Source organism: Triticum dicoccoides, chromosome 4B, assembly GCF_002162155.2.
Source record: "Triticum dicoccoides isolate Atlit2015 ecotype Zavitan chromosome 4B, WEW_v2.0, whole genome shotgun sequence".
NCBI lineage: Eukaryota > Viridiplantae > Streptophyta > Magnoliopsida > Poales > Poaceae > Triticum > Triticum dicoccoides.
Genome location: NC_041387.1, coordinates 544,689,798 through 544,696,454, shown reverse-complemented (window position 1 = coordinate 544,696,454; position 6,657 = coordinate 544,689,798). Strand labels below are relative to the sequence as shown.

At 44.1% G+C, this 6,657-nt stretch overlaps 1 long non-coding RNA gene across 6 annotated transcripts; it reads right to left on the bottom strand.

Moving 5' to 3' along the window:
• Nucleotides 1–867: 867 nt before the first annotated feature.
• On the bottom strand, nt 868–5,605 carry LOC119291371. 6 transcript variants are annotated; one of them, XR_005142368.1, is made up of 8 exons: nt 4,783–5,603; nt 4,526–4,589; nt 4,326–4,440; nt 3,877–4,012; nt 2,705–2,834; nt 2,048–2,164; nt 1,251–1,429; nt 868–1,162 (listed from the first exon to the last, which is right to left on the bottom strand). It is a non-coding gene; the product is annotated as an uncharacterized LOC119291371 (long non-coding RNA). The 6 variants fall into 6 exon arrangements; XR_005142366.1 differs by having other exon boundaries at nt 4,326–4,589; nt 4,783–5,605; XR_005142369.1 differs by lacking the exon at nt 4,526–4,589 and having other exon boundaries at nt 4,783–5,602.
• Between the last annotated feature and the right edge of the window lie 1,052 nt (nt 5,606–6,657).

Here is a 6,657-nt window from a genome sequence, read left to right as displayed (position 1 = left end):
AATAGTTGTCACGCCTCCGTGTGTGATGTAGGCAACTGGCCAAAATGGCGAATGTGTGTGCTCTGATCATAATTAGTTGCCTCTGTGTTGTACCAAACATGGCAACTACATAGCTTCGATTTTGCTGCTAGTTTCCGTTCTGTTCTCTCAAGATACACGGTAACTCCAATGCTGCCCAAACACACTAGTTGACGCGCCTTCGTGTGTGATGCAGGCAACTGACCATGTGCTAACTAAATTAGTTGCCATGGTGTCTGTCTATGCAGGGGCAAATCACATTTGTGTGTGCTTAGTGCTAAGTTGCCATTCTGTTTTCCTAATAGATGGCAACTCCATATTTTCCTTCAGTACTCTATTTGTTTACTGTGTTGTTTTGTAGTGACGGAGTCAGTTGACAAAGTGAGCATCATTTTGTAACTAGTACCAATCTTGGCAACTATGCATTGTTTACGATCGTTTACCATAGTGCTTATTTCGTACATTACGGCAGTTAGCAACAAACATCAGTATGTACCTAGAGGCAAACGTGGCAATTATGCGTTCACGGTTGTATGCGGTGTAGGCATGGCAGTTACATGGCCGCATTTTTCTTAGATCACAATTCAAAATGTGTTGCCGCGTTGTTCTACTTCCCCATGGCAAGTGTATCCATTGCTATAGCTTCATATCAGTGGCAAACAGTCTAATTCCTGTCAGGATGGCAACTGCATCATGTGCCATTAAGGTCATCTACTTTGTGACAACTGTTGTTATCCATACTAGATGACTCGTTGCGCCAATGGCGCAAAGGCCGAGAGGGAGCCAAGTATTGCGAGAATATTTAGACACCCAAGTCAAAAACCAAATGTGGCCAACACTCCCGCATCCTCTACTTGGAAGCCGCCTTTTCTCACCGGATCTAACATAGATACATGATTCTTCAAGAGAAAATTTCAGAGAAAATATAAAGCATGGAAGGCTTTAAGTTGTACTATTGAGACCATACCACCATATCTTCATTTAGTTTCTTTGGAAATCTAAAGGTCTAGGAGGATGATACATGTGAGAAGCTGTGAATCCAAAAAAAAAAACTAAACTAACTTCCAAACAAACATTTCAAGTTTGGAAGCCACAAAGAAGCAGCCCAGATCTCTCGTTGTAGTGCAGGTACATGTCCTTAATCCTGCATCCACAGCCCATAATTTTTCAACACCTAAATCCACAAAATCCAGCTGAAGGAAATCATGGCAGAAACATGCGTCGTGGCTTACGTCTCCGAGAAAGACTTCTTGGCATTCTTGTGCAGGTTGGACACAGCAATCCTCGCTGCGAGCTGCAGAAGAAGCACACAGGCACCTTCCTTCACCTTGCCCTTGGGGAGGAGGGGGGCAACACTTGCAGCGCCGCAACAAGGCTTGCTCCGAGTGTAATCATCAGCATTCTTAGATACCTAAACAAACAATCAAAAAAGAACATGCTATGAGCAATCAAAAAAGAGAAATTATACAGCCTCAAAAATATATACACATGAAATAATGTTATTCATTTGACTTAAATCCCAGTCCCAATACAGGCAAGACTACATCAAGATACATTTCGTCAAAGAATCACAGAAGTGTAATGCTAAGATTAAATTATAAAGACTATATCCCTCCTTCCCCACCAAAATGTGGCCACATTCAGGCTTTGTCATCCCTTAACTAAATTTCTGACCATTTGAAGATCACAACCAAATTTACTTTCTTAGAAACACCATCATGTAAAACACAGTAAGCATTCTAATACAAAAACGTGCTCTTACATTGATATGCCCAGGATTAGATCTCCTTAAACCTTACTTTACAATGATACATCTCTGGGATATGAAATGGACAATCGTACTGAACATAATCATCATGTTTGTGGAAAAGATAAAGGATTATAGCTAACTAATGCATGATGTTTATTAAACGGTTAGCACCCAAATGCAAACCTAAGGGCCTCTGCGTAGCATGATAAGGAATAATGCCTCAAAGTAATACTATAAGAAAGGAACAAAATAGGAAGAGACGGGGTACCATGCTCTCACCTACAATAATTTCCTTCCATCTATGGGTTTTCCCTAGTACTGATCAAACCATCTTGAAATAGCAGTGTTGAACGCCAATTTTTGTTCAACACGCCAAGAGGAACCCAACAAATACACCTGCAAGCAATAAAAGATGGGTTAAAAGTTCACCCATCTAAGCAGGTATCCAACCAAAATAAGAAAAAAAAAGATATAGGATGGTCTAATCCCTTCAGGATATCGGCAAACCAGATTAGAGCAGATTGACAGGAGTATCAATACCTCAGAACTAAACACGGTAAAGTAAAAATAAAAATACTTTATCAGCACATTCTTACTAAAACCGAACATTAAGCATACTGAAATAAGTAAGTTCTGTTTTCAATAGAATTCGTGAGATTATTCCATTCTCAAGCAAGCGCGCATATGCAGAACACCTTTTCAGTGAAGCACAATGGAAGACATGATCGAGGCAAGATTATAAATAAAATAAAAGGACAACCAACGAAAATATTTGCAACAAAATTATTCAAACAATATGGATCATTAGTAAATTACCAGTATCATGTATCCCTTGGCTTCCTCTGCAAACGCCTGCTAAAGCAGAGTAGAGAGGTACCAGGTAGCTTACTTTTTTGCCAGACACACAAGCAAGTGTGAAGCTGCACAAGAAGATACCTTAGAGAAGCCGTCAATGGAGCCAGTCTGAGCGAGCCAAAGAAGTGTGTGACCTTCCGGTGGCCATCATACGGGTCGGGGTCCTCCTCACGGCAGCGAATCCTCGTGGCGCCGTTATCGCCTGCTAGGTCTGGGGTGCAAAAAAGTTAGGGCGGCGGAAAAGAAGGGTGATGCTGCAGCGGACAACAAGACTGGGTCTAAATATTAATATGCCATCATATTTCATATTGCAAAAAGGAGATAGAAATGTAGCAACCTGGCATAACTAATTATCTATACTAATTATTGTCGGATGATTGCATATAATCACTCACCATGAGTAACCGACCGACTGAATGATGGAATGAGAGGAGAAATATATTTAATGAAATTGAGTAAGAGAGGGAAACTTGAAAGGAAAAAAACTCAGCACTTGCAAATGAAAAACATCATATAAAATGGATAATCACCAATCAGGCGATTTGTAAGATATGAGCTTGTTGTTGTGATTATCACAAATCTAGTTGATGGATGATTGGAATCAGCTATCACACTGAATAAACAATGTTCATGGCAAAGTTTCACTGACAGGAATCAGCTACAATCACAGAAATGTTTGTTTATGACTGGTCTTACACAAGTAGCAAGCTTCAAATCCGCACACAGGAATAACGGATTTGTATATCTATGCGACTATGCCATGTGTATTGCACACTTTATTTAGACAAGCATGCAAGGAAAATATATTCATGGCACAGTTTCAGTTTTGTGCCATGAAGAGAGGTCGTAAGCGTGTTGTCCAGAACAGAGATGACCATATGTATCAAGAATGGTGAGGTATGGAGAAAATACACTCTCTCGGGAACACAAGCAGGTTGGTATTTTTTTCCTGCATCTATTTCTTTTACCTGAACTAAAGGTAATACTATGACAGCTACTATTAATGGAACTAACCAACGGCAGCCTGCTCTCACATGTTTCAATTCTTCTGTAACATATGCGCTTTATTCAGACAAGCACACGAACAAGACAATCATCGAAATAGTATTATGTTCTCATCAATGGTGCTTAAGTTGCTATGTGCATTCTTCTCAACTCAGAGATATGCATGTACAGAGGTTGGTTTTAGATCAATTGGTAATCACCTGAACTAACTACAGTACACGGTCTGTAAATCAAGATTGGGAACATACCATGAACATGATTTGTGTAGTATTTATCTGGCTGGTACCACACACACACAATCTGCTGTTGTTGCAGGAACTCATGGCAAAGGAGGGTAGGCACACGTGCTTGCTGGAGCTCGATGTCTGGCCGGTTGAGGCCCAGCTACAAAAGTTCAGGCTTTCTCAGTCAACAATCTACTAAAATGTAATTAATATATAGCAGATCAATATTAAAAAATCCCGGCAAAACATGCCGACCAAAATAAAGAGGTAGAAAGCCTATTTTAAATCCATGACTGGTTACAAAGTTGCATCAACCTACTACACTAAATATATAATGGCAGTTCTGGATGATGCTTAACATGGTGCATAGTTTGATGGTACAGTGGCAACCTCATAAACTTTGCATACAACAACAACCTGTAAAGAAATGTGAACCAAAATAAAGTGTCATTGAACGAAATGATAGAACATACCTGAACGCCCCTTCTTCATATCCCATATCTAAAACAGAAGCATGCCGAATCGTTATAGTAAGAGGTTGTCAGTGCGTAAATCAGGCCATCGGCAAAAAGAACCAGAGAGACCGACCTGCAAAAAAAATTTGCAATCCTTTTACAACAACGAATCTTGAGCAAGCAAATGACGTGAAGGGAACAAAAGATAAGCAATCAACATGGCCAATGAGCAAAGGTGCTGCAGGGCAGAAGCAACTACACCCAAACTCATGGAGAAGCAACCTGAAATTGGTAAAACAAAGTGGCAGCTTGAAATTATCATGAACCAACAAGAAAATGTCATGGTCAGCCATCACCCAAGCATGAGAAATAAATAGTTAAATACAGGGCATTTTCAGTGAAAATAAGGAATTTATTCCAGCTTAAAGTTGGGCTAGGCAACTAATTACAGAAAAAATGAAATGACATGACTTACATAGATTAATCCTCCCCTATCAGCCTTCTTGGATTTTCATCAAACACATCCTAGGCACAGAGAAAGAAAACCTGCAAGATTTGGGCTTGGAAAACTTGGCCTTCCAAGCGATCCACCAGCGCACCTACACCGCTCGCGCGAGGTTTCCGAGCGGACAAGCTCGGAAAGGCTCGGAAACGCCTCGCAGCCCACACCCCGCGTACCTGTTCGCTCGTTCCTGGACGAGCTCCTCTCGCTGCGACCCCATCTCGCTCCTGACTCCCCTGAAGCAACCGGCGGCGGCAGAGGCGGTTAGTTCTCCGGCCCTCCTCTCCCTCCCCCATCCATCCCTTCCCTCCTCTCCCTCACATCCGTCCCCTCATCCTCTTCCATCTATTCTTCGGCCATGGAACGACCTGCAGCCTTGCTGCTCCTTCCCTCACCCGCCACGCCCGCCAGACCCCTGCCGACCGCCACCATCGCCTGCATCCAGGCCGCCAACAGCAGCCTTGACCCGTCCCCCACCCTCGACTCACTCCGGAGGCGTCGACCTCGGCCGCGAGGAGGAAGAGGCGGGGGAGCCCGTCCCGCGCGAACCCAGAACAGGCGGTGGAGACGGGTTAGCCCGCGAAGCGCTTGGCCATGACAGCCTGCGCGCGAGCGATGGGAAGGCGAGGAGGAGGAAGAGGCTAGGCGGTGGAGGAGTAGCAGTCGGCGGCGGGGCTCCTAGGGCGCAGGAGGAGGAGGTGGGAGGGAGCGGCGGAGGACGAGGGAGGGAGGAGTGAGGGGCGCGGGGATATGGATTGGGGCTAGGGTTCGACGCCGTTTTCGTCCCTCCCGCGGTGCGGTGTATTTTTCACTCGTGTGGTGCGGTGCGCCCTCTCATTTTCCCCACGCGCAGCACGGTGCCGTGGTTTTTTCCCCTCGGGTGGTGCGGTGCGCTGGAGCCATCGGTTCTGCCTAGGAGTCTAGGAGGCTTTATATGTTCAATGTTTTGTGATATGTGAAAAGTAAGTCTTATTTGATATTTGTCACCCGCATATCTACCGTCCACCAACTAGCAAACTTGGCAGTTTCCAACAGTGATCAACTTTATTAGTTGACATGCTTACGTCGCGCTCATGTCCAATATACTATGTTTACCTGCACACACTAATGTGTATTTGCTGTTGTTTATAGCATCATGGTTCGTAACCACTTGGAGGACGATGACAATGACTTCATGGAGCCACCGCCATGAAACGACGGGGCTGGTGCTAAGAAAGCTAGGGAAGAAGTTGTTTTTTTTGTTTTTTCATGGTGTGCAAGAGAGTTTGTTTCAGGTGTTTACGGTTTCTGTTTTTTTGTCAGAAATGATTGATGGCAATAGCGAATTTGTTCCTGCTTGCAGAAGAAGAAATCTCCGTGCAACAGGGCTTCACAAGAAGGGCTAATTGTGTTGATCAAAGGATTTAGTCCAGGACAGAAGTCAGCTGCCGGTGAAATGGGGATGCAGGCTCTAATGGATGTGCGATGCACGAGTTTGGTGAACCCTATGTGCGACTGGCTTGGGGAGTTGTATGGCCCTGAGTCCAGGGAATTTGTTATCCCGGGACATGGGAGGATACCATTGGACGAGGAGTCGGTTTTCTGCACATTGGGTGTTTCTCGGGGCCATATTAAAGTTCCGTACGAGGTGAACATGATATTGAGCTAGAGTTGTTCCCCCGTGTGTTCCCCGGTCAGGCATCCATGCCCAACAAGACTGCACTTGCAACTTCGCTGCTTCAAATGAATTCCTATGGAGAGGCATTCGAGATGAAGTTGTTGATGTACTTGTTATCATTTGTCTTTGAGCCTACAACATCTCTACGACCAAGCAACAAATGCTTTCACATCTTGGTAAAGGCTCTGCAT